This window comes from Triturus cristatus, chromosome 4_1, assembly GCF_964204655.1.
Source record: "Triturus cristatus chromosome 4_1, aTriCri1.1, whole genome shotgun sequence".
In the NCBI taxonomy this organism is placed as follows: Eukaryota; Metazoa; Chordata; class Amphibia; order Caudata; family Salamandridae; genus Triturus; species Triturus cristatus.
This window is the reverse complement of record NC_140585.1, coordinates 109,075,702-109,102,777: the sequence shown is the minus strand read 5'-3', so window position 1 is coordinate 109,102,777 and position 27,076 is coordinate 109,075,702. Positions and strand designations below refer to the sequence as shown.

Genomic DNA, 27,076 nt, shown 5'->3' with positions numbered 1-27,076 from the left:
CGAGTGCAAAAGTGGGGATGTAGCTCAGTGGTAGAGCGCATGTTTTGCATGTATGAGGTCCCAGGTTCAATCCCCGGCATCTCCAGGAGCCTCTGTTCCTTATCTTGGCTTTTTTCCAGAAGGCTAGCCTGCCATCATGCAGAAAGAAGAAGTTTGTCATGCAGTTGGGGTGAGAGCCCCACTTAAATAGTCAGACATTTGCTTTGGAAAAATCTTTGAACTAGGCATAGTTTGCGCATTTCAAGAAAATCGGAGAATTTTGCATTCCAAAAGAAGGAAATAAATGCCCTCTCTGAGGATCGAACTCAGGACCTTCAGATTATGAGACTGACGCGCTGCCTACTGCGCTAAGAAGGCTGTATATAGGCATCTGTACATAAGACCATGAAGATCATCCAGGTACAAGGCTGAAGGATTTTCCTGACTGACATTGTATACTGCAGAGTCGAATGGGGTGATGTGGCCGTCGGTTCAATGCAGGGTTTCCAATCATACAGTCAAATCTTGCAGAAGTGGGGATGTAGCTCAGTGGTAGAGCGCATGCTTTGCATGTATGAGGCCCCGGGTTCAATCCCCGGCATCTCCAGACTTTTGCCATGCTTACCTTGGATTTTGGGCAGAAAGCTAGGCTGGCATCATGATGAAGGAAGAGATATGTCATCCAACCGGGAAGAGGACCCCGCTTAATCTGTCAGACGTTTGCCTTGAAAAATCCCATGAAATGGGGCTATCTCATTTTTGATGATTATAGATCAAAAGAATCCTACTTGTTGAAGACATCAAAGTGATGATTCATCTTGACAACCATAATGCTTTGATGATAGAAATCTGTCGCATCTCTCTTGATCATTGGTAAGGGTTCTTCTTCTAAACCAAAGACTCTTTACAGTAGCTTTTAGAAAAACGGAATATTTTGTTTATCTCAATCACCTTCAATCTACAGATTTTTCCGTTCTCTTTCCTTTTGAAAATGCATCCAAAATGCACGTTCTTGATGCTGGGTGCTTAGTAATGACTCCCATAACTTTCTGTCATTTCTTTCATGGTTCCGCGCAGCCATCCATTTGCCACCAATGCTGCCCAAGGTCTTTGTATCAAAGTTCCTTTCCTTTCTGTAAAATTGAAATTTGGAGCACCCCTGCTTATCCCCAAGCCAAGACAGAACATGAACTTTGGTCTGAAATCCTCCTTTGGGGTGATAAGACGTACCTTACAGTGTGCTCTAAGAACTGGTGACTTTGAGAGGGAGCTGCAGGTAATGTTAATGATTTTCATCGATCTGCTCCTGATCCCCACCCCCACAACCTTTCTTGAGCGAGAGATAATTACAGCGCTGAAAGATACTTTAGCCACTCCTTCAATAGCTCAGTTGGTAGAGCGGAGGACTGTAGCATAAAGTCAGACATCCTTAGGTCGCTGGTTCAAATCAGGCTCGAAGGATTTTGTGCTTCGATTTCCATATCTTTCACTTTTATTCAAACAATACCTTCCATTGATTATGATCGAGACTTTGCAGTCCCTGGGTTTCAGGGATTCCTTGCATCCATCAAACAGCTCGAGTGCAAAAGTGGGGATGTAGCTCAGTGGTAGAGCGCATGTTTTGCATGTATGAGGTCCCAGGTTCAATCCCCGGCATCTCCAGGAGCCTCTGTTCCTTATCTTGGCTTTTTTCCAGAAGGCTAGCCTGCCATCATGCAGAAAGAAGAAGTTTGTCATGCAGTTGGGGTGAGAGCCCCACTTAAATAGTCAGACATTTGCTTTGGAAAAATCTTTGAACTAGGCATAGTTTGCGCATTTCAAGAAAATCGGAGAATTTTGCATTCCAAAAGAAGGAAATAAATGCCCTCTCTGAGGATCGAACTCAGGACCTTCAGATTATGAGACTGACGCGCTGCCTACTGCGCTAAGAAGGCTGTATATAGGCATCTGTACATAAGACCATGAAGATCATCCAGGTACAAGGCTGAAGGATTTTCCTGACTGACATTGTATACTGCAGAGTCGAATGGGGTGATGTGGCCGTCGGTTCAATGCAGGGTTTCCAATCATACAGTCAAATCTTGCAGAAGTGGGGATGTAGCTCAGTGGTAGAGCGCATGCTTTGCATGTATGAGGCCCCGGGTTCAATCCCCGGCATCTCCAGACTTTTGCCATGCTTACCTTGGATTTTGGGCAGAAAGCTAGGCTGGCATCATGATGAAGGAAGAGATATGTCATCCAACCGGGAAGAGGACCCCGCTTAATCTGTCAGACGTTTGCCTTGAAAAATCCCATGAAATGGGGCTATCTCATTTTTGATGATTATAGATCAAAAGAATCCTACTTGTTGAAGACATCAAAGTGATGATTCATCTTGACAACCATAATGCTTTGATGATCGAAATCTGTCGCATCTCTCTTGATCATTGGTAAGGGTTCTTCTTCTAAACCAAAGACTCTTTACAGTAGCTTTTAGAAAAACGGAATATTTTGTGTATCTCAATCACCTTCAATCTACAGATTTTTCCGTTCTCTTTCCTTTTGAAAATGCATCCAAAATGCACGTTCTTGATGCTGGGTGCGTAGTAATGACTCCCATAACTTTCTGTCATTTCTTTCATGGTTCCGCGCAGCCATCCATTTGCCACCAATGCTGCCCAAGGTCTTTGTATCAAAGTTCCTTTCCTTTCTGTAAAATTGAAATTTGGAGCACCCCTGCTTATCCCCAAGCCAAGACAGAACATGAACTTTGGTCTGAAATCCTCCTTTGGGGTCATAAGACGTACCTTACAGTGTGCTCTAAGAACTGGTGACTTTGAGAGGGAGCTGCAGGTAATGTTCATGATTTTCATCGATCTGCTCCTGATCCCCACCCCCACAACCTTTCTTGAGCGAGAGATAATTACAGCGCTGAAAGATACTTCAGCCACTCCTTCGATAGCTCAGTTGGTAGAGCGGAGGACTGTAGCATAAAGTCAGACATCCTTAGGTCGCTGGTTCAAATCCGGCTCGAAGGATTTTGTGCTTCGATTTCCATATCTTTCACTTTTATTCAAACAATACCTTCCATTGATTATGATCGAGACTTTGCAGTCCCTGGGTTTCAGGGATTCCTTGCATCCATCAAACAGCTCGAGTGCAAAAGTGGGGATGTAGCTCAGTGGTAGAGCGCATGCTTCGCATGTATGAGGTCCCGGGTTCAATCCCCGGCATCTCCAGGAGCCTCTGTTCCTTATCTTGGCTTTTTTCCAGAAGGCTAGCCTGCCATCATGCAGAAAGAAGAAGTTTGTCATGCAGTTGGGGTGAGAGCCCCACTTAAATAGTCAGACATTTGCTTTGGAAAAATCTTTGAACTAGGCATAGTTTGCGCATTTCATGAAAATCAGAGAATTTTGCATTCCAAAAGAAGGAAATAAATGCCCTCTCTGAGGATCGAACTCAGGACCTTCAGATTATGAGACTGACGCGCTGCCTACTGCGCTAAGAAGGCTGTATATAGGCATCTGTACATAAGACCATGAAGATCATCCAGGTACAAGGCTGAAGGATTTTCCTGACTAACATTGTATACTGCAGAGTCGAATGGGGTGATGTGGCCGTCGGTTCAATGCAGGGTTTCCAATCATACAGTCAAATCTTGCAGAAGTGGGGATGTAGCTCAGTGGTAGAGCGCATGCTTTGCATGTATGAGGCCCCGGGTTCAATCCCCGGCATCTCCAGACTTTTGCCATGCTTACCTTGGATTTTGGGCCGAAAGCTAGGCTGGCATCATGATGAAGGAAGAGATATGTCCTCCAACCGGGATGAGGACCCCGCTTAATCTGTCAGACGTTTGCCTTGAAAAATCCCATGAAATGGGGCTATCTCATTTTTGATGATTATAGATCAAAAGAATCCTACTTGTTGAAGACATCAAAGTGATGATTCATCTTGACAACCATAATGCTTTGATGATAGAAATCTGTCGCATCTCTCTTGATCATTGGTAAGGGTTCTTCTTCTAAACCAGAGACTCTTTATAGTAGCTTTTAGAAAAACGGAATATTTTGTTTATCTCAATCACCTTCAATCTACAGATTTTTCCGTTCTCTTTCCTTTTGAAAATGCATCCAAAATGCACGTTCTTGATGCTGGGTGCGTAGTAATGACTCCCATAACTTTCTGTCATTTCTTTCATGGTTCCGCGCAGCCATCCATTTGCCACCAATGCTGCCCAAGGTCTTTGTATCAAAGTTCCTTTCCTTTCTGTAAAATTGAAATTTGGAGCACCCCTGCTTATCCCCAAGCCAAGACAGAACATGAACTTTGGTCTGAAATCCTCCTTTGGGGTGATAAGACGTACCTTACAGTGTGCTCTAAGAACTGGTGACTTTGAGAGGGAGCTGCAGGTAATGTTCATGATTTTCATCGATCTGCTCCTGATCCCCACCCCCACAACCTTTCTTGAGCGAGAGATAATTACAGCGCTGAAAGATACTTCAGCCACTCCTTCGATAGCTCAGTTGGTAGAGCGGAGGACTGTAGCATAAAGTCAGACATCCTTAGGTCGCTGGTTCAAATCCGGCTCGAAGGATTTTGTGCTTCGATTTCCATATCTTTCACTTTTATTCAAACAATACCTTCCATTGATTATGATCGAGACTTTGCAGTCCCTGGGTTTCAGGGATTCCTTGCATCCATCAAACAGCTTGAGTGCAAAAGTGGGGATGTAGCTCAGTGGTAGAGCGCACGCTTCGCATGTATGAGGTCCCGGGTTCAATCCCCGGCATCTCCAGGAGCCTCTGTTCCTTATCTTGGCTTTTTTCCAGAAGGCTAGCCTGCCATCATGCAGAAAGAAGAAGTTTGTCATGCAGTTGGGGTGAGAGCCCCACTTAAATAGTCAGACATTTGCTTTGGAAAAATCTTTGAACTAGGCATAGTTTGCGCATTTCATGAAAATCGGAGAATTTTGCATTCCAAAAGAAGGAAATAAATGCCCTCTCTGAGGATCGAACTCAGGACCTTCAGATTATGAGGCTGACGCGCTGCCTACTGCGCTAAGAAGGCTGTATATAGGCATCTGTACATAAGACCATGAAGATCATCCAGGTACAAGGCTGAAGGATTTTCCTGACTGACATTGTATACTGCAGAGTCGAATGGGGTGATGTGGCCGTCGGTTCAATGCAGCAATCATACAGTCAAATCTTGCAGAAGTGGGGATGTAGCTCAGTGGTAGAGCGCATGCTTTGCATGTATGAGGCCCCGGGTTCAATCCCCGGCATCTCCAGACTTTTGCCATGCTTACCTTGGATTTTGGGCAGAAAGCTAGGCTGGCATCATGATGAAGGAAGAGATATGTCCTCCAACCGGGATGAGGACCCCGCTTAATCTGTCAGACGTTTGCCTTGAAAAATCCCATGAAATGGGGCTATCTCATTTTTGATGATTATAGATCAAAAGAATCCTACTTGTTGAAGACATCAAAGTGATGATTCATCTTGACAACCATAATGCTTTGATGATAGAAATCTGTCGCATCTCTCTTGATCATTGGTAAGGGTTCTTCTTCTAAACCAGAGACTCTTTACAGTAGCTTTTAGAAAAACGGAATATTTTGTTTATCTCAATCACCTTCAATCTACAGATTTTTCCGTTCTCTTTCCTTTTGAAAATGCATCCAAAATGCACGTTCTTGATGATGGGTGCGTAGTAATGACTCCCATAACTTTCTGTCATTTCTTTCATGGTTCCGCGCAGCCATCCATTTGCCACCAATGCTGCCCAAGGTCTTTGTATCAAAGTTCCTTTCCTTTCTGTAAAATTGAAATTTGGAGCACCCCTGCTTATCCCCAAGCCAAGACAGAACATGAACTTTGGTCTGAAATCCTCCTTTGGGGTGATAAGACGTACCTTACAGTGTGCTCTAAGAACTGGTGACTTTGAGAGGGAGCTGCAGGTAATGTTCATGATTTTCATCGATCTGCTCCTGATCCCCACCCCCACAACCTTTCTTGAGCGAGAGATAATTACAGCGCTGAAAGATACTTCAGCCACTCCTTCGATAGCTCAGTTGGTAGAGCGGAGGACTGTAGCATAAAGTCAGACATCCTTAGGTCGCTGGTTCAAATCCGGCTCGAAGGATTTTGTGCTTCGATTTCCATATCTTTCACTTTTATTCAAACAATACCTTCCATTGATTATGATCGAGACTTTGCAGTCCCTGGGTTTCAGGGATTCCTTGCATCCATCAAACAGCTCGAGTGCAAAAGTGGGGATGTAGCTCAGTGGTAGAGCGCATGCTTCGCATGTATGAGGTCCCAGGTTCAATCCCCGGCATCTCCAGGAGCCTCTGTTCCTTATCTTGGCTTTTTTCCAGAAGGCTAGCCTGCCATCATGCAGAAAGAAGAAGTTTGTCATGCAGTTGGGGTGAGAGCCCCACTTAAATAGGCAGACATTTGCTTTGGAAAAATCTTTGAACTAGGCATAGTTTGCGCATTTCATGAAAATCGGAGAATTTTACATTCCAAAAGAAGGAAATAAATGCCCTCTCTGAGGATCGAACTCAGGACCTTCAGATTATGAGACTGACGCGCTGCCTACTGCGCTAAGAAGGCTGTATATAGGCATCTGTACATAAGACCATGAAGATCATCCAGGTACAAGGCTGAAGGATTTTCCTGACTGACATTGTATACTGCAGAGTCGAATGGGGTGATGTGGCCGTCGGTTCAATGCAGGGTTTCCAATCATACAGTCAAATCTTGCAGTAGTGGGGATGTAGCTCAGTGGTAGAGCGCATGCTTTGCATGTATGAGGCCCCGGGTTCAATCCCCGGCATCTCCAGACTTTTGCCATGCTTACCTTGGATTTTGGGCAGAAAGCTAGGCTGGCATCATGATGAAGGAAGAGATATGTCCTCCAACCGGGATGAGGACCCCGCTTAATCTGTCAGACGTTTGCCTTGAAAAATCCCATGAAATGGGGCTATCTCATTTTTGATGATTATAGATCAAAAGAATCCTACTTGTTGAAGACATCAAAGTGATGATTCATCTTGACAACCATAATGCTTTGATGATAGAAATCTGTCGCATCTCTCTTGATCATTGGTAAGGGTTCTTCTTCTAAACCAGAGACTCTTTACAGTAGCTTTTAGAAAAACGGAATATTTTGTTTATCTCAATCACCTTCAATCTACAGATTTTTCCGTTCTCTTTCCTTTTGAAAATGCATCCAAAATGCACGTTCTTGATGCTGGGTGCTTAGTAATGACTCCCATAACTTTCTGTCATTTCTTTCATGGTTCCGCGCAGCCATCCATTTGCCACCAATGCTGCCCAAGGTCTTTGTATCAAAGTTCCTTTCCTTTCTGTAAAATTGAAATTTGGAGCACCCCTGCTTATCCCCAAGCCAAGACAGAACATGAACTTTGGTCTGAAATCCTCCGTTGGGGTGATAAGACGTACCTTACAGTGTGCTCTAAGAACTGGTGACTTTGAGAGGGAGCTGCAGGTAATGTTCATGATTTTCATCGATCTGCTCCTGATCCCCACCCCCACAACCTTTCTTGAGCGAGAGATAATTACAGCGCTGAAAGATACTTCAGCCACTCCTTCGATAGCTCAGTTGGTAGAGCGGAGGACTGTAGCATAAAGTCAGACATCCTTAGGTCGCTGGTTCAAATCCGGCTCGAAGGATTTTGTGCTTCGATTTCCATATCTTTCACTTTTATTCAAACAATACCTTCCATTGATTATGATCGAGACTTTGCAGTCCCTGGGTTTCAGGAATTCCTTGCATCCATCAAACAGCTCGAGTGCAAAAGTGGGGATGTAGCTCAGTGGTAGAGCGCATGCTTCGCATGTATGAGGTCCCGGGTTCAATCCCCGGCATCTCCAGGAGCCTCTGTTCCTTATCTTGGCTTTTTTCCAGAAGGCTAGCCTGCCATCATGCAGAAAGAAGAAGTTTGTCATGCAGTTGGGGTGAGAGCCCCACTTAAATAGTCAGACATTTGCTTTGGAAAAATCTTTGAACTAGGCATAGTTTGCGCATTTCAAGAAAATCGGAGAATTTTGCATTCCAAAAGAAGGAAATAAATGCCCTCTCTGAGGATCGAACTCAGGACCTTCAGATTATGAGACTGACGCGCTGCCTACTGCGCTAAGAAGGCTGTATATAGGCATCTGTGCATAAGACCATGAAGATCATCCAGGTACAAGGCTGAAGTTTTTTCCTGACTGACATTGTATACTGCAGAGTCAAATGTGGCCGTCGGTTCAATGCAGGGTTTCCAATCATACAGTCAAATTTTGCAGAAGTGGGGATGTAGCTCAGTGGTAGAGCGCATGCTTTGCATGTATCAGGCCCCGGGTTCAATCCCCGACATCTACAGACTTTTGCCATGCTTACCTTGGATTTTGGGCAGAAAGCTAGGCTGGCATCATGATGAAGGAAGAGATATGTCCTCCAACAGGGATGAGGACCCCGCTTAATCTGTCAGACGTTTGCCTTGAAAAATCCCATGAAATGGGGCTATCTCATTTTTGATGATTATAGATCAAAAGAATCCTACTTGTTGAAGACATCAAAGTGATGATTCATCTTGACAACCATAATGCTTTGATGATAGAAATCTGTCGCATCTCTCTTGATCATTGGTAAGGGTTCTTCTTCTAAACCAAAGACTCTTTACAGTAGCTTTTAGAAAAACGGATTATTTTGTTTATCTCAATCACCTTCAATCTACAGATTTTTCCGTTCTCTTTCCTTTTGAAAATGCATCCAAAATGCACGTTCTTGATGCTGGGTGCTTAGTAATGACTCCCATAACTTTCTGTCATTTCTTTCATGGTTCCGCGCAGCCATCCATTTGCCACCAATGCTGCCCAAGGTCTTTGTATCAAAGTTCCTTTCCTTTCTGTAAAATTGAAATTTGGAGCACCCCTGCTTATCCCCAAGCCAAGACAGAACATGAACTTTGGTCTGAAATCCTCCTTTGGGGTGATAAGTCGTACCTTACAGTGTGCTCTAAGAACTGGTGACTTTGAGAGGGAGCTGCAGGTAATGTTAATGATTTTCATCGATCTGCTCCTGATCCCCACCCCCACAACCTTTCTTGAGCGAGAGATAATTACAGCGCTGAAAGATACTTCAGCCACTCCTTCGATAGCTCAGTTGGTAGAGCGGAGGACTGTAGCATAAAGTCAGACATCCTTAGGTCGCTGGTTCAAATCAGGCTCGAAGGATTTTGTGCTTCGATTTCCATATCTTTCACTTTTATTCAAACAATACCTTCCATTGATTATGATCGAGACTTTGCAGTCCCTGGGTTTCAGGGATTCCTTGCATCCATCAAACAGCTCAAGTGCAAAAGTGGGGATGTAGCTCAGTGGTAGAGCGCATGTTTCGCATGTATGAGGTCCCGGGTTCAATCCCCGGCATCTCCAGGAGCCTCTGTTCCTTATCTTGGCTTTTTTCCAGAAGGCTAGCCTGCCATCATGCAGAAAGAAGAAGTTTGTCATGCAGTTGGGGTGAGAGCCCCACTTAAATAGTCAGACATTTGCTTTGGAAAAATCTTTGAACTAGGCATAGTTTGCGCATTTCAAGAAAATCGGAGAATTTTGCATTCCAAAAGAAGGAAATAAATGCCCTCTCTGAGGATCGAACTCAGGACCTTCAGATTATGAGACTGACGCGCTGCCTACTGCGTTAAGAAGGCTGTATATAGGCATCTGTACATAAGACCATGAAGATCATCCAGGTACAAGGCTGAAGGATTTTCCTGACTGACATTGTATACTGCAGAGTCGAATGGGGTGATGTGGCCGTCGGTTCAATGCAGGGTTTCCAATCATACAGTCAAATCTTGCAGAAGTGGGGATGTAGCTCAGTGGTAGAGCGCATGCTTTGCATGTATGAGGCCCCGGGTTCAATCCCCGGCATCTCCAGACTTTTGCCATGCTTACCTTGGATTTTGGGCAGAAAGCTAGGCTGGCATCATGATGAAGGAAGAGATATGTCATCCAACCGGGAAGAGGACCCCGCTTAATCTGTCAGACGTTTGCCTTGAAAAATCCCATGAAATGGGGCTATCTCATTTTTGATGATTATAGATCAAAAGAATCCTACTTGTTGAAGACATCAAAGTGATGATTCATCTTGACAACCATAATGCTTTGATGATCGAAATCTGTCGCATCTCTCTTGATCATTGGTAAGGGTTCTTCTTCTAAACCAAAGACTCTTTACAGTAGCTTTTAGAAAAACGGAATATTTTGTGTATCTCAATCACCTTCAATCTACAGATTTTTCCGTTCTCTTTCCTTTTGAAAATGCATCCAAAATGCACGTTCTTGATGCTGGGTGCGTAGTAATGACTCCCATAACTTTCTGTCATTTCTTTCATGGTTCCGCGCAGCCATCCATTTGCCACCAATGCTGCCCAAGGTCTTTGTATCAAAGTTCCTTTCCTTTCTGTAAAATTGAAATTTGGAGCACCCCTGCTTATCCCCAAGCCAAGACAGAACATGAACTTTGGTCTGAAATCCTCCTTTGGGGTGATAAGACGTACCTTACAGTGTGCTCTAAGAACTGGTGACTTTGAGAGGGAGCTGCAGGTAATGTTCATGATTTTCATCGATCTGCTCCTGATCCCCACCCCCACAACCTTTCTTGAGCGAGAGATAATTACAGCGCTGAAAGATACTTCAGCCACTCCTTCGATAGCTCAGTTGGTAGAGCGGAGGACTGTAGCATAAAGTCAGACATCCTTAGGTCGCTGGTTCAAATCCGGCTCGAAGGATTTTGTGCTTCGATTTCCATATCTTTCACTTTTATTCAAACAATACCTTCCATTGATTATGATCGAGACTTTGCAGTCCCTGGGTTTCAGGGATTCCTTGCATCCATCAAACAGCTCGAGTGCAAAAGTGGGGATGTAGCTCAGTGGTAGAGCGCATGCTTCGCATGTATGAGGTCCCGGGTTCAATCCCCGGCATCTCCAGGAGCCTCTGTTCCTTATCTTGGCTTTTTTCCAGAAGGCTAGCCTGCCATCATGCAGAAAGAAGAAGTTTGTCATGCAGTTGGGGTGAGAGCCCCACTTAAATAGTCAGACATTTGCTTTGGAAAAATCTTTGAACTAGGCATAGTTTGCGCATTTCATGAAAATCAGAGAATTTTGCATTCCAAAAGAAGGAAATAAATGCCCTCTCTGAGGATCGAACTCAGGACCTTCAGATTATGAGACTGACGCGCTGCCTACTGCGCTAAGAAGGCTGTATATAGGCATCTGTACATAAGACCATGAAGATCATCCAGGTACAAGGCTGAAGGATTTTCCTGACTAACATTGTATACTGCAGAGTCGAATGGGGTGATGTGGCCGTCGGTTCAATGCAGGGTTTCCAATCATACAGTCAAATCTTGCAGAAGTGGGGATGTAGCTCAGTGGTAGAGCGCATGCTTTGCATGTATGAGGCCCCGGGTTCAATCCCCGGCATCTCCAGACTTTTGCCATGCTTACCTTGGATTTTGGGCCGAAAGCTAGGCTGGCATCATGATGAAGGAAGAGATATGTCCTCCAACCGGGATGAGGACCCCGCTTAATCTGTCAGACGTTTGCCTTGAAAAATCCCATGAAATGGGGCTATCTCATTTTTGATGATTATAGATCAAAAGAATCCTACTTGTTGAAGACATCAAAGTGATGATTCATCTTGACAACCATAATGCTTTGATGATAGAAATCTGTCGCATCTCTCTTGATCATTGGTAAGGGTTCTTCTTCTAAACCAGAGACTCTTTACAGTAGCTTTTAGAAAAACGGAATATTTTGTTTATCTCAATCACCTTCAATCTACAGATTTTTCCGTTCTCTTTCCTTTTGAAAATGCATCCAAAATGCACGTTCTTGATGCTGGGTGCGTAGTAATGACTCCCATAACTTTCTGTCATTTCTTTCATGGTTCCGCGCAGCCATCCATTTGCCACCAATGCTGCCCAAGGTCTTTGTATCAAAGTTCCTTTCCTTTCTGTAAAATTGAAATTTGGAGCACCCCTGCTTATCCCCAAGCCAAGACAGAACATGAACTTTGGTCTGAAATCCTCCTTTGGGGTGATAAGACGTACCTTACAGTGTGCTCTAAGAACTGGTGACTTTGAGAGGGAGCTGCAGGTAATGTTCATGATTTTCATCGATCTGCTCCTGATCCCCACCCCCACAACCTTTCTTGAGCGAGAGATAATTACAGCGCTGAAAGATACTTCAGCCACTCCTTCGATAGCTCAGTTGGTAGAGCGGAGGACTGTAGCATAAAGTCAGACATCCTTAGGTCGCTGGTTCAAATCCGGCTCGAAGGATTTTGTGCTTCGATTTCCATATCTTTCACTTTTATTCAAACAATACCTTCCATTGATTATGATCGAGACTTTGCAGTCCCTGGGTTTCAGGGATTCCTTGCATCCATCAAACAGCTCGAGTGCAAAAGTGGGGATGTAGCTCAGTGGTAGAGCGCACGCTTCGCATGTATGAGGTCCCGGGTTCAATCCCCGGCATCTCCAGGAGCCTCTGTTCCTTATCTTGGCTTTTTTCCAGAAGGCTAGCCTGCCATCATGCAGAAAGAAGAAGTTTGTCATGCAGTTGGGGTGAGAGCCCCACTTAAATAGTCAGACATTTGCTTTGGAAAAATCTTTGAACTAGGCATAGTTTGCGCATTTCATGAAAATCGGAGAATTTTGCATTCCAAAAGAAGGAAATAAATGCCCTCTCTGAGGATCGAACTCAGGACCTTCAGATTATGAGGCTGACGCGCTGCCTACTGCGCTAAGAAGGCTGTATATAGGCATCTGTACATAAGACCATGAAGATCATCCAGGTACAAGGCTGAAGGATTTTCCTGACTGACATTGTATACTGCAGAGTCGAATGGGGTGATGTGGCCGTCGGTTCAATGCAGCAATCATACAGTCAAATCTTGCAGAAGTGGGGATGTAGCTCAGTGGTAGAGCGCATGCTTTGCATGTATGAGGCCCCGGGTTCAATCCCCGGCATCTCCAGACTTTTGCCATGCTTACCTTGGATTTTGGGCAGAAAGCTAGGCTGGCATCATGATGAAGGAAGAGATATGTCCTCCAACCGGGATGAGGACCCCGCTTAATCTGTCAGACGTTTGCCTTGAAAAATCCCATGAAATGGGGCTATCTCATTTTTGATGATTATAGATCAAAAGAATCCTACTTGTTGAAGACATCAAAGTGATGATTCATCTTGACAACCATAATGCTTTGATGATAGAAATCTGTCGCATCTCTCTTGATCATTGGTAAGGGTTCTTCTTCTAAACCAGAGACTCTTTACAGTAGCTTTTAGAAAAACAGAATATTTTGTTTATCTCAATCACCTTCAATCTACAGATTTTTCCGTTCTCTTTCCTTTTGAAAATGCATCCAAAATGCACGTTCTTGATGATGGGTGCGTAGTAATGACTCCCATAACTTTCTGTCATTTCATTCATGGTTCCGCGCAGCCATCCATTTGCCACCAATGCTGCCCAAGGTCTTTGTATCAAAGTTCCTTTCCTTTCTGTAAAATTGAAATTTGGAGCACCCCTGCTTATCCCCAAGCCAAGACAGAACATGAACTTTGGTCTGAAATCCTCCTTTGGGGTGATAAGACGTACCTTACAGTGTGCTCTAAGAACTGGTGACTTTGAGAGGGAGCTGCAGGTAATGTTCATGATTTTCATCGATCTGCTCCTGATCCCCACCCCCACAACCTTTCTTGAGCGAGAGATAATTACAGCGCTGAAAGATACTTCAGCCACTCCTTCGATAGCTCAGTTGGTAGAGCGGAGGACTGTAGCATAAAGTCAGACATCCTTAGGTCGCTGGTTCAAATCCGGCTCGAAGGATTTTGTGCTTCGATTTCCATATCTTTCACTTTTATTCAAACAATACCTTCCATTGATTATGATCGAGACTTTGCAGTCCCTGGGTTTCAGGGATTCCTTGCATCCATCAAACAGCTCGAGTGCAAAAGTGGGGATGTAGCTCAGTGGTAGAGCGCATGCTTCGCATGTATGAGGTCCCAGGTTCAATCCCCGGCATCTCCAGGAGCCTCTGTTCCTTATCTTGGCTTTTTTCCAGAAGGCTAGCCTGCCATCATGCAGAAAGAAGAAGTTTGTCATGCAGTTGGGGTGAGAGCCCCACTTAAATAGGCAGACATTTGCTTTGGAAAAATCTTTGAACTAGGCATAGTTTGCGCATTTCATGAAAATCGGAGAATTTTACATTCCAAAAGAAGGAAATAAATGCCCTCTCTGAGGATCGAACTCAGGACCTTCAGATTATGAGACTGACGCGCTGCCTACTGCGCTAAGAAGGCTGTATATAGGCATCTGTACATAAGACCATGAAGATCATCCAGGTACAAGGCTGAAGGATTTTCCTGACTGACATTGTATACTGCAGAGTCGAATGGGGTGATGTGGCCGTCGGTTCAATGCAGGGTTTCCAATCATACAGTCAAATCTTGCAGTAGTGGGGATGTAGCTCAGTGGTAGAGCGCATGCTTTGCATGTATGAGGCCCCGGGTTCAATCCCCGGCATCTCCAGACTTTTGCCATGCTTACCTTGGATTTTGGGCAGAAAGCTAGGCTGGCATCATGATGAAGGAAGAGATATGTCCTCCAACCGGGATGAGGACCCCGCTTAATCTGTCAGACGTTTGCCTTGAAAAATCCCATGAAATGGGGCTATCTCATTTTTGATGATTATAGATCAAAAGAATCCTACTTGTTGAAGACATCAAAGTGATGATTCATCTTGACAACCATAATGCTTTGATGATAGAAATCTGTCGCATCTCTCTTGATCATTGGTAAGGGTTCTTCTTCTAAACCAGAGACTCTTTACAGTAGCTTTTAGAAAAACGGAATATTTTGTTTATCTCAATCACCTTCAATCTACAGATTTTTCCGTTCTCTTTCCTTTTGAAAATGCATCCAAAATGCACGTTCTTGATGCTGGGTGCGTAGTAATGACTCCCATAACTTTCTGTCATTTCTTTCATGGTTCCGCGCAGCCATCCATTTGCCACCAATGCTGCCCAAGGTCTTTGTATCAAAGTTCCTTTCCTTTCTGTAAAATTGAAATTTGGAGCACCCCTGCTTATCCCCAAGCCAAGACAGAACATGAACTTTGGTCTGAAATCCTCCTTTGGGGTGATAAGACGTACCTTACAGTGTGCTCTAAGAACTGGTGACTTTGAGAGGGAGCTGCAGGTAATGTTCATGATTTTCATCGATCTGCTCCTGATCCCCACCCCCACAACCTTTCTTGAGCGAGAGATAATTAAAGTGCTGAAAGATACTTCAGCCACTCCTTCGATAGCTCAGTTGGTAGAGCGGAGGACTGTAGCATAAAGTCAGACATCCTTAGGTCGCTGGTTCAAATCCGGCTCGAAGGATTTTGTGCTTCGATTTCCATATCTTTCACTTTTATTCAAACAATACCTTCCATTGATTATGATCGAGACTTTGCAGTCCCTGGGTTTCAGGGATTCCTTGCATCCATCAAACAGCTCGAGTGCAAAAGTGGGGATGTAGCTCAGTGGTAGAGCGCATGCTTCGCATGTATGAGGTCCCGGGTTCAATCCCCGGCAACTCCAGGAGCCTCTGTTCCTTATCTTGGCTTTTTTCCAGAAGGCTAGCCTGCCATCATGCAGAAAGAAGAAGTTTGTCATGCAGTTGGGGTGAGAGCCCCACTTAAATAGTCAGACATTTGCTTTGGAAAAATCTTTGAACTAGGCATAGTTTGCGCATTTCATGAAAATCGGAGAATTTTGCATTCCAAAAGAAGGAAATAAATGCCCTCTCTGAGGATCGAACTCAGGACCTTCAGATTATGAGGCTGACGCGCTGCCTACTGCGCTAAGAAGGCTGTATATAGGCATCTGTACATAAGACCATGAAGATCATCCAGGTACAAGGCTGAAGGATTTTCCTGACTGACATTGTATACTGCAGAGTCGAATGGGGTGATGTGGCCGTCGGTTCAATGCAGCAATCATACAGTCAAATCTTGCAGAAGTGGGGATGTAGCTCAGTGGTAGAGCGCATGCTTTGCATGTATGAGGCCCCGGGTTCAATCCCCGGCATCTCCAGACTTTTGCCATGCTTACCTTGGATTTTGGGCAGAAAGCTAGGCTGGCATCATGATGAAGGAAGAGATATGTCCTCCAACCGGGATGAGGACCCCGCTTAATCTGTCAGACGTTTGCCTTGAAAAATCCCATGAAATGGGGCTATCTCATTTTTGATGATTATAGATCAAAAGAATCCTACTTGTTGAAGACATCAAAGTGATGATTCATCTTGACAACCATAATGCTTTGATGATAGAAATCTGTCGCATCTCTCTTGATCATTGGTAAGGGTTCTTCTTCTAAACCAGAGACTCTTTACAGTAGCTTTTAGAAAAACTGAATATTTTGTTTATCTCAATCACCTTCAATCTACAGATTTTTCCGTTCTCTTTCCTTTTGAAAATGCATCCAAAATGCACGTTCTTGATGATGGGTGCGTAGTAATGACTCCCATAACTTTCTGTCATTTCTTTCATGGTTCCGCGCAGCCATCCATTTGCCACCAATGCTGCCCAAGGTCTTTGTATCAAAGTTCCTTTCCTTTCTGTAAAATTGAAATTTGGAGCACCCCTGCTTATCCCCAAGCCAAGACAGAACATGAACTTTGGTCTGAAATCCTCCTTTGGGGTGATAAGACGTACCTTACAGTGTGCTCTAAGAACTGGTGACTTTGAGAGGGAGCTGCAGGTAATGTTCATGATTTTCATCGATCTGCTCCTGATCCCCACCCCCACAACCTTTCTTGAGCGAGAGATAATTACAGCGCTGAAAGATACTTCAGCCACTCCTTCGATAGCTCAGTTGGTAGAGCGGAGGACTGTAGCATAAAGTCAGACATCCTTAGGTCGCTGGTTCAAATCCGGCTCGAAGGATTTTGTGCTTCGATTTCCATATCTTTCACTTTTATTCAAACAATACCTTCCATTGATTATGATCGAGACTTTGCAGTCCCTGGGTTTCAGGGATTCCTTGCATCCATCAAACAGCTCGAGTGCAAAAGTGGGGATGTAGCTCAGTGGTAGAGCGCATGCTTCGCATGTATGAGGTCCCAGGTTCAATCCCCGGCATCTCCAGGAGCCTCTGTTCCTTATCTTGGCTTTTTTCCAGAAGGCTAGCCTGCCATCATGCAGAAAGAAGAAGTTTGTCATGCAGTTGGGGTGAGAGCCCCACTTAAATAGGCAGACATTTGCTTTGGAAAAATCTTTGAACTAGGCATAGTTTGCGCATTTCATGAAAATCGGAGAATTTTGCATTCCAAAAGAAGGAAATAAATGCCCTCTCTGAGGATCGAACTCAGGACCTTCAGATTATGAGACTGACGCGCTGCCTACTGCGCTAAGAAGGCTGTATATAGGCATCTGTACATAAGACCATGAAGATCATCCAGGTACAAGGCTGAAGGATTTTCCTGACTGACATTGTATACTGCAGAGTCGAATGGGGTGATGTGGCCGTCGGTTCAATGCAGGGTTTCCAATCATACAGTCAAATCTTGCAGAAGTGGGGATGTAGCTCAGTGGTAGAGCGCATGCTTTGCATGTATGAGGCCCCGGGTTCAATCCCCGGCATCTCCAGACTTTTGCCATGCTTACCTTGGATTTTGGGCAGAAAGCTAGGCTGGCATCATGATGAAGGAAGAGATATGTCCTCCAACCGGGATGAGGACCCCGCTTAATCTGTCAGACGTTTGCCTTGAAAAATCCCATGAAATGGGGCTATCTCATTTTTGATGATTATAGATCAAAAGAATCCTACTTGTTGAAGACATCAAAGTGATGATTCATCTTGACAACCATAATGCTTTGATGATAGAAATCTGTCGCATCTCTCTTGATCATTGGTAAGGGTTCTTCTTCTAAACCAGAGACTCTTTACAGTAGCTTTTAGAAAAACGGAATATTTTGTTTATCTCAATCACCTTCAATCTACAGATTTTTCCGTTCTCTTTCCTTTTGAAAATGCATCCAAAATGCACGTTCTTGATGCTGGGTGCGTAGTAATGACTCCCATAACTTTCTGTCATTTCTTTCATGGTTCCGCGCAGCCATCCATTTGCCACCAATGCTGCCCAAGGTCTTTGTATCAAAGTTCCTTTCCTTTCTGTAAAATTGAAATTTGGAGCACCCCTGCTTATCCCCAAGCCAAGACAGAACATGAACTTTGGTCTGAAATCCTCCTTTGGGGTGATAAGACGTACCTTACAGTGTGCTCTAAGAACTGGTGACTTTGAGAGGGAGCTGCAGGTAATGTTCATGATTTTCATCGATCTGCTCCTGATCCCCACCCCCACAACCTTTCTTGAGCGAGAGATAATTAAAGTGCTGAAAGATACTTCAGCCACTCCTTCGATAGCTCAGTTGGTAGAGCGGAGGACTGTAGCATAAAGTCAGACATCCTTAGGTCGCTGGTTCAAATCCGGCTCGAAGGATTTTGTGCTTCGATTTCCATATCTTTCACTTTTATTCAAACAATACCTTCCATTGATTATGATCGAGACTTTGCAGTCCCTGGGTTTCAGGAATTCCTTGCATCCATCAAACAGCTCGAGTGCAAAAGTGGGGAAGTAGCTCAGTGGTAGAGCGCATGCTTCGCATGTATGAGGTCCCGGGTTCAATCCCCGGCATCTCCAGGAGCCTCTGTTCCTTATCTTGGCTTTTTTCCAGAAGGCTAGCCTGCCATCATGCAGAAAGAAGAAGTTTGTCATGCAGTTGGGGTGAGAGCCCCACTTAAATAGTCAGACATTTGCTTTGGAAAAATCTTTGAACTAGGCATAGTTTGCGCATTTCATGAAAATCGGAGAATTTTGCATTCCAAAAGAAGGAAATAAATGCCCTCTCTGAGGATCGAACTCAGGACCTTCAGATTATGAGGCTGACGCGCTGCCTACTGCGCTAAGAAGGCTGTATATAGGCATCTGTACATAAGACCATGAAGATCATCCAGGTACAAGGCTGAAGGATTTTCCTGACTGACATTGTATACTGCAGAGTCGAATGGGGTGATGTGGCCGTCGGTTCAATGCAGCAATCATACAGTCAAATCTTGCAGAAGTGGGGATGTAGCTCAGTGGTAGAGCGCATGCTTTGCATGTATGAGGCCCCGGGTTCAATCCCCGGCATCTCCAGACTTTTGCCATGCTTACCTTGGATTTTGGGCAGAAAGCTAGGCTGGCATCATGATGAAGGAAGAGATATGTCCTCCAACCGGGATGAGGACCCCGCTTAATCTGTCAGACGTTTGCCTTGAAAAATCCCATGAAATGGGGCTATCTCATTTTTGATGATTATAGATCAAAAGAATCCTACTTGTTGAAGACATCAAAGTGATGATTCATCTTGACAACCATAATGCTTTGATGATAGAAATCTGTCGCATCTCTCTTGATCATTGGTAAGGGTTCTTCTTCTAAACCAGAGACTCTTTACAGTAGCTTTTAGAAAAACGGAATATTTTGTTTATCTCAATCACCTTCAATCTACAGATTTTTCCGTTCTCTTTCCTTTTGAAAATGCATCCAAAATGCACGTTCTTGATGCTGGGTGCGTAGTAATGACTCCCATAACTTTCTGTCATTTCTTTCATGGTTCCGCGCAGCCATCCATTTGCCACCAATGCTGCCCAAGGTCTTTGTATCAAAGTTCCTTTCCTTTCTGTAAAATTGAAATTTGGAGCACCCCTGCTTATCCCCAAGCCAAGACAGAACATGAACTTTGGTCTGAAATCCTCCTTTGGGGTGATAAGACGTACCTTACAGTGTGCTCTAAGAACTGGTGACTTTGAGAGGGAGCTGCAGGTAATGTTCATGATTTTCATCGATCTGCTCCTGATCCCCACCCCCACAACCTTTCTTGAGCGAGAGATAATTAAAGTGCTGAAAGATACTTCAGCCACTCCTTCGATAGCTCAGTTGGTAGAGCGGAGGACTGTAGCATAAAGTCAGACATCCTTAGGTCGCTGGTTCAAATCCGGCTCGAAGGATTTTGTGCTTCGATTTCCATATCTTTCACTTTTATTCAAACAATACCTTCCATTGATTATGATCGAGACTTTGCAGTCCCTGGGTTTCAGGAATTCCTTGCATCCATCAAACAGCTCGAGTGCAAAAGTGGGGAAGTAGCTCAGTGGTAGAGCGCATGCTTCGCATGTATGAGGTCCCGGGTTCAATCCCCGGCATCTCCAGGAGCCTCTGTTCCTTATCTTGGCTTTTTTCCAGAAGGCTAGCCTGCCATCATGCAGAAAGAAGAAGTTTGTCATGCAGTTGGGGTGAGAGCCCCACTTAAATAGTCAGACATTTGCTTTGGAAAAATCTTTGAACTAGGCATAGTTTGCGCATTTCATGAAAATCGGAGAATTTTGCATTCCAAAAGAAGGAAATAAATGCCCTCTCTGAGGATCGAACTCAGGACCTTCAGATTATGAGGCTGACGCGCTGCCTACTGCGCTAAGAAGGCTGTATATAGGCATCTGTACATAAGACCATGAAGATCATCCAGGTACAAGGCTGAAGGATTTTCCTGACTGACATTGTATACTGCAGAGTCGAATGGGGTGATGTGGCCGTCGGTTCAATGCAGCAATCATACAGTCAAATCTTGCAGAAGTGGGGATGTAGCTCAGTGGTAGAGCGCATGCTTTGCATGTATGAGGCCCCGGGTTCAATCCCCGGCATCTCCAGACTTTTGCCATGCTTACCTTGGATTTTGGGCAGAAAGCTAGGCTGGCATCATGATGAAGGAAGAGATATGTCCTCCAACCGGGATGAGGACCCCGCTTAATCTGTCAGACGTTTGCCTTGAAAAATCCCATGAAATGGGGCTATCTCATTTTTGATGATTATAGATCAAAAGAATCCTACTTGTTGAAGACATCAAAGTGATGATTCATCTTGACAACCATAATGCTTTGATGATAGAAATCTGTCGCATCTCTCTTGATCATTGGTAAGGGTTCTTCTTCTAAACCAGAGACTCTTTACAGTAGCTTTTAGAAAAACGGAATATTTTGTTTATCTCAATCACCTTCAATCTACAGATTTTTCCGTTCTCTTTCCTTTTGAAAATGCATCCAAAATGCACGTTCTTGATGATGGGTGCGTAGTAATGACTCCCATAACTTTCTGTCATTTCTTTCATGGTTCCGCGCAGCCATCCATTTGCCACCAATGCTGCCCAAGGTCTTTGTATCAAAGTTCCTTTCCTTTCTGTAAAATTGAAATTTGGAGCACCCCTGCTTATCCCCAAGCCAAGACAGAACATGAACTTTGGTCTGAAATCCTCCTTTGGGGTGATAAGACGTACCTTACAGTGTGCTCTAAGAACTGGTGACTTTGAGAGGGAGCTGCAGGTAATGTTCATGATTTTCATCGATCTGCTCCTGATCCCCACCCCCACAACCTTTCTTGAGCGAGAGATAATTACAGCGCTGAAAGATACTTCAGCCCCTCCTTCGATAGCTCAGTTGGTAGAGCGGAGGACTGTAGCATAAAGTCAGACATCCTTAGGTCGCTGGTTCAAATCCGGCTCGAAGGATTTTGTGCTTCGATTTCCATATCTTTCACTTTTATTCAAACAATACCTTCCATTGATTATGATCGAGACTTTGCAGTCCCTGGGTTTCAGGGATTCCTTGCATCCATCAAACAGCTCGAGTGCAAAAGTGGGGATGTAGCTCAGTGGTAGAGCGCATGCTTCGCATGTATGAGGTCCCAGGTTCAATCCCCGGCATCTCCAGGAGCCTCTGTTCCTTATCTTGGCTTTTTTCCAGAAGGCTAGCCTGCCATCATGCAGAAAGAAGAAGTTTGTCATGCAGTTGGGGTGAGAGCCCCACTTAAATAGGCAGACATTTGCTTTGGAAAAATCTTTGAACTAGGCATAGTTTGCGCATTTCATGAAAATCGGAGAATTTTGCATTCCAAAAGAAGGAAATAAATGCCCTCTCTGAGGATCGAACTCAGGACCTTCAGATTATGAGACTGACGCGCTGCCTACTGCGCTAAGAAGGCTGTATATAGGCATCTGTACATAAGACCATGAAGATCATCCAGGTACAAGGCTGAAGGATTTTCCTGACTGACATTGTATACTGCAGAGTCGAATGGGGTGATGTGGCCGTCGGTTCAATGCAGGGTTTCCAATCATACAGTCAAATCTTGCAGAAGTGGGGATGTAGCTCAGTGGTAGAGCGCATGCTTTGCATGTATGAGGCCCCGGGTTCAATCCCCGGCATCTCCAGACTTTTGCCATGCTTACCTTGGATTTTGGGCAGAAAGCTAGGCTGGCATCATGATGAAGGAAGAGATATGTCCTCCAACCGGGATGAGGACCCCGCTTAATCTGTCAGACGTTTGCCTTGAAAAATCCCATGAAATGGGGCTATCTCATTTTTGATGATTATAGATCAAAAGAATCCTACTTGTTGAAGACATCAAAGTGATGATTCATCTTGACAACCATAATGCTTTGATGATAGAAATCTGTCACATCTCTCTTGATCATTGGTAAGGGTTCTTCTTCTAAACCAGAGACTCTTTACAGTAGCTTTTAGAAAAACGGAATATTTTGTTTATCTCAATCACCTTCAATCTACAGATTTTTCCGTTCTCTTTCCTTTTGAAAATGCATCCAAAATGCACGTTCTTGATGCTGGGTGCTTAGTAATGACTCCCATAACTTTCTGTCATTTCTTTCATGGTTCCGCGCAGCCATCCATTTGCCACCAATGCTGCCCAAGGTCTTTGTATCAAAGTTCCTTTCCTTTCTGTAAAATTGAAATTTTGAGCACCCCTGCTTATCCCCAAGCCAAGACAGAACATGAACTTTGGTCTGAAATCCTCCTTTGGGGTGATAAGACGTACCTTACAGTGTGCTCTAAGAACTGGTGACTTTGAGAGGGAGCTGCAGGTAATGTTAATGATTTTCATCGATCTGATCCTGATCCCCACCCCCACAACCTTTCTTGAGCGAGAGATAATTACAGCGCTGAAAGATACTTCAGCCACTCCTTCGATAGCTCAGTTGGTAGAGCGGAGGACTGTAGCATAAAGTCAGACATCCTTAGGTCGCTGGTTCAAATCAGGCTCGAAGGATTTTGTGCTTCGATTTCCATATCTTTCACTTTTATTCAAACAATACCTTCCATTGATTATGATCGAGACTTTGCAGTCCCTGGGTTTCAGGGATTCCTTGCATCCATCAAACAGCTCAAGTGCAAAAGTGGGGATGTAGCTCAGTGGTAGAGTGCATGTTTCGCATGTATGAGGTCCCGGGTTCAATCCCCGGCATCTCCAGGAGCCTCTGTTCCTTATCTTGGCTTTTTTCCAGAAGGCTAGCCTGCCATCATGCAGAAAGAAGAAGTTTGTCATGCAGTTGGGGTGAGAGCCCCACTTAAATAGTCAGACATTTGCTTTGGAAAAATCTTTGAACTAGGCATAGTTTGCGCATTTCAAGAAAATCGGAGAATTTTGCATTCCAAAAGAAGGAAATAAATGCCCTCTCTGAGGATCGAACTCAGGACCTTCAGATTATGAGACTGACGCGCTGCCTACTGCGCTAAGAAGGCTGTATATAGGCATCTGTACATAAGACCATGAAGATCATCCAGGTACAAGGCTGAAGGATTTTCCTGACTGACATTGTATACTGCAGAGTCGAATGGGGTGATGTGGCCGTCGGTTCAATGCAGGGTTTCCAATCATACAGTCAAATCTTGCAGAAGTGGGGATGTAGCTCAGTGGTAGAGCGCATGCTTTGCATGTATGAGGCCCCGGGTTCAATCCCCGGCATCTCCAGACTTTTGCCATGCTTACCTTGGATTTTGGGCAAAAAGCTAGGCTGGCATCATGATGAAGGAAGAGATATGTCCTCCAACCGGGAAGAGGACCCGCTTAATCTGTCAGACGTTTGCCTTGAAAAATCCCATGAAATGGGGCTATCTCATTTTTGATGATTATAGATCAAAAGAATCCTACTTGTTGAAGACATCAAAGTGATGATTCATCTTGACAACCATAATGCTTTGATGATAGAAATCTGTCGCATCTCTCTTGATCATTGGTAAGGGTTCTTCTTCTAAACCAAAGACTCTTTACAGTAGCTTTTAGAAAAACGGAATATTTTGTTTATCTCAATCACCTTCAATCTACAGATTTTTCCGTTCTCTTTCCTTTTGAAAATGCATCCAAAATGCACGTTCTTGATGCTGGGTGCTTAGTAATGACTCCCATAACTTTCTGTCATTTCTTTCATGGTTCCGCGCAGCCATCCATTTGCCACCAATGCTGCCCAAGGTCTTTGTATCAAAGTTCCTTTCCTTTCTGTAAAATTGAAATTTGGAGCACCCCTGCTTATCCCCAAGCCAAGACAGAACATGAACTTTGGTCTGAAATCCTCCTTTGGGGTGATAAGACGTACCTTACAGTGTGCTCTAAGAACTGGTGACTTTGAGAGGGAGCTGCAGGTAATGTTAATGATTTTCATCGATCTGCTCCTGATCCCCACCCCCACAACCTTTCTTGAGCGAGAGATAATTACAGCGCTGAAAGATACTTCAGCCACTCCTTCGATAGCTCAGTTGGTAGAGCGGAGGACTGTAGCATAAAGTCAGACATCCTTAGGTCGCTGGTTCAAATCTGGCTCGAAGGATTTTGTGCTTCGATTTCCATATCTTTCACTTTTATTCAAACAATACCTTCCATTGATTATGATCGAGACTTTGCAGTCCCTGGGTTTCAGGGACTCCTTGCATCCATCAAACAGCTCGAGTGCAAAAGTGGGGATGTAGCTCAGTGGTAGAGCGCATGCTTCGCATGTATGAGGTCCCGGGTTCAATCCCTGGCATCTCCAGGAGCCTCTGTTCCTTATCTTGGCTTTTTTCCAGAAGGCTAGCCTGCCATCATGCAGAAAGAAGAAGTTTGTCATGCAGTTGGGGTGAGAGCCCCACTTAAATAGTCAGACATTTGCTTTGGAAAAATCTTTGAACTAGGCATAGTTTGCGCATTTCAAGAAAATCGGAGAATTTTGCATTCCAAAAGAAGGAAATAAATGCCCTCTCTGAGGATCGAACTCAGGACCTTCAGATTATGAGACTGACGCGCTGCCTACTGCACTAAGAAGGCTGTATATAGGCATCTGTACATAAGACCATGAAGATCATCCAGGTACAAGGCTGAAGTTTTTTCCTGACTGACATTGTATACTGCAGAGTCAAATGGGGTGATGTGGCCGTCGGTTCAATGCAGGGTTTCCAATCATACAGTCAAATTTTACAGAAGTGGGGATGTAGCTCAGTGGTAGAGCGCATGCTTTGCATGTATCAGGCCCCGGGTTCAATCCCCGGCATCTCCAGACTTTTGCCATGCTTACCTTGGATTTTGGCCAGAAAGCTAGGCTGGCATCATGATGAAGGAAGAGATATGTCCTCCAACAGGGATGAGGACCCCGCTTAATCTGTCAGACGTTTGCCTTGAAAAATCCCATGAAATGGGGCTATCTCATTTTTGATGATTATAGATCAAAAGAATCCTACTTGTTGAAGACATCAAAGTGATGATTCATCTTGACAACCATAATGCTTTGATGATAGAAATCTGTCGCATCTCTCTTGATCATTGGTAAGGGTTCTTCTTCTAAACCAAAGACTCTTTACAGTAGCTTTTAGAAAAACGGAATATTTTGTTTATCTCAATCACCTTCAATCTACAGATTTTTCCGTTCTCTTTCCTTTTGAAAATGCATCCAAAATGCACGTTCTTGATGCTGGGTGCTTAGTAATGACTCCCATAACTTTCTGTCATTTCTTTCATGGTTCCGCGCAGCCATCCATTTGCCACCAATGCTGCCCAAGGTCTTTGTATCAAAGTTCCTTTCCTTTCTGTAAAATTGAAATTTGGAGCACCCCTGCTTATCCCCAAGCCAAGACAGAACATGAACTTTGGTCTGAAATCCTCCTTTGGGGTGATAAGACGTACCTTACAGTGTGCTCTAAGAACTGGTGACTTTGAGAGGGAGCTGCAGGTAATGTTAATGATTTTCATCGATCTGCTCCTGATCCCCACCCCCACAACCTTTCTTGAGCGAGAGATAATTACAGCGCTGAAAGATACTTCAGCCACTCCTTCGATAGCTCAGTTGGTAGAGCGGAGGACTGTAGCATAAAGTCAGACATCCTTAGGTCGCTGGTTCAAATCCGGCTCGAAGGATTTTGTGCTTCGATTTCCATATCTTTCACTTTTATTCAAACAATACCTTCCATTGATTATGATCGAGACTTTGCAGTCCCTGGGTTTCAGGGATTCCTTGCATCCATCAAACAGCTCGAGTGCAAAAGTGGGGATGTAGCTCAGTGGTAGAGCGCATGCTTCGCATGTATGAGGTCCCAGGTTCAATCCCCGGCATCTCCAGGAGCCTCTGTTCCTTATCTTGGCTTTTTTCCAGAAGGCTAGCCTGCCATCATGCAGAAAGAAGAAGTTTGTCATGCAGTTGGGGTGAGAGCCCCACTTAAATAGGCAGACATTTGCTTTGGAAAAATCTTTGAACTAGGCATAGTTTGCGCATTTCATGAAAATCGGAGAATTTTGCATTCCAAAAGAAGGAAATAAATGCCCTCTCTGAGGATCGAACTCAGGACCTTCAGATTATGAGACTGACGCGCTGCCTACTGCGCTAAGAAGGCTGTATATAGGCATCTGTACATAAGACCATGAAGATCATCCAGGTACAAGGCTGAAGGATTTTCCTGACTGACATTGTATACTGCAGAGTCGAATGGGGTGATGTGGCCGTCGGTTCAATGCAGGGTTTCCAATCATACAGTCAAATCTTGCAGAAGTGGGGATGTAGCTCAGTGGTAGAGCGCATGCTTTGCATGTATGAGGCCCCGGGTTCAATCCCCGGCATCTCCAGACTTTTGCCATGCTTACCTTGGATTTTGGGCAGAAAGCTAGGCTGGCATCATGATGAAGGAAGAGATATGTCCTCC

At 44.3% G+C, this 27,076-nt stretch overlaps 13 non-coding genes across 13 annotated transcripts; 2 read left to right on the top strand and 11 right to left on the bottom strand.

The window, feature by feature from the left end:
* Window positions 1–284: 284 nt before the first annotated feature.
* TRNAM-CAU (transfer RNA methionine (anticodon CAU)) lies at window positions 285–357 on the bottom strand. The gene has a single exon. It is a non-coding gene; the product is annotated as a tRNA-Met (tRNA).
* Window positions 358–1,840: 1,483 nt separating this feature from the next.
* On the bottom strand, window positions 1,841–1,913 carry TRNAM-CAU (transfer RNA methionine (anticodon CAU)). The gene has a single exon. It is a non-coding gene; the product is annotated as a tRNA-Met (tRNA).
* A 1,483-nt stretch (window positions 1,914–3,396) lies between these two features.
* Window positions 3,397–3,469, bottom strand: TRNAM-CAU (transfer RNA methionine (anticodon CAU)). Its single transcript has one exon. It is a non-coding gene; the product is annotated as a tRNA-Met (tRNA).
* A 3,033-nt stretch (window positions 3,470–6,502) lies between these two features.
* On the bottom strand, window positions 6,503–6,575 carry TRNAM-CAU (transfer RNA methionine (anticodon CAU)). Its single transcript has one exon. It is a non-coding gene; the product is annotated as a tRNA-Met (tRNA).
* Window positions 6,576–8,058: 1,483 nt separating this feature from the next.
* TRNAM-CAU (transfer RNA methionine (anticodon CAU)) lies at window positions 8,059–8,131 on the bottom strand. The gene has a single exon. It is a non-coding gene; the product is annotated as a tRNA-Met (tRNA).
* Window positions 8,132–11,162: 3,031 nt separating this feature from the next.
* Window positions 11,163–11,235, bottom strand: TRNAM-CAU (transfer RNA methionine (anticodon CAU)). Its single transcript has one exon. It is a non-coding gene; the product is annotated as a tRNA-Met (tRNA).
* Window positions 11,236–14,268: 3,033 nt separating this feature from the next.
* Window positions 14,269–14,341, bottom strand: TRNAM-CAU (transfer RNA methionine (anticodon CAU)). Its single transcript has one exon. It is a non-coding gene; the product is annotated as a tRNA-Met (tRNA).
* Window positions 14,342–17,374: 3,033 nt separating this feature from the next.
* TRNAM-CAU (transfer RNA methionine (anticodon CAU)) lies at window positions 17,375–17,447 on the bottom strand. The gene has a single exon. It is a non-coding gene; the product is annotated as a tRNA-Met (tRNA).
* A 4,097-nt stretch (window positions 17,448–21,544) lies between these two features.
* Window positions 21,545–21,630, top strand: TRNAY-GUA (transfer RNA tyrosine (anticodon GUA)). Its single transcript is given in 2 exon segments — window positions 21,545–21,581; window positions 21,595–21,630. It is a non-coding gene; the product is annotated as a tRNA-Tyr (tRNA).
* A 400-nt stretch (window positions 21,631–22,030) lies between these two features.
* On the bottom strand, window positions 22,031–22,103 carry TRNAM-CAU (transfer RNA methionine (anticodon CAU)). The gene has a single exon. It is a non-coding gene; the product is annotated as a tRNA-Met (tRNA).
* Window positions 22,104–23,586: 1,483 nt separating this feature from the next.
* Window positions 23,587–23,659, bottom strand: TRNAM-CAU (transfer RNA methionine (anticodon CAU)). Its single transcript has one exon. It is a non-coding gene; the product is annotated as a tRNA-Met (tRNA).
* A 2,552-nt stretch (window positions 23,660–26,211) lies between these two features.
* Window positions 26,212–26,297, top strand: TRNAY-GUA (transfer RNA tyrosine (anticodon GUA)). Its single transcript is given in 2 exon segments — window positions 26,212–26,248; window positions 26,262–26,297. It is a non-coding gene; the product is annotated as a tRNA-Tyr (tRNA).
* A 400-nt stretch (window positions 26,298–26,697) lies between these two features.
* On the bottom strand, window positions 26,698–26,770 carry TRNAM-CAU (transfer RNA methionine (anticodon CAU)). Its single transcript has one exon. It is a non-coding gene; the product is annotated as a tRNA-Met (tRNA).
* Window positions 26,771–27,076: the final 306 nt, after the last annotated feature.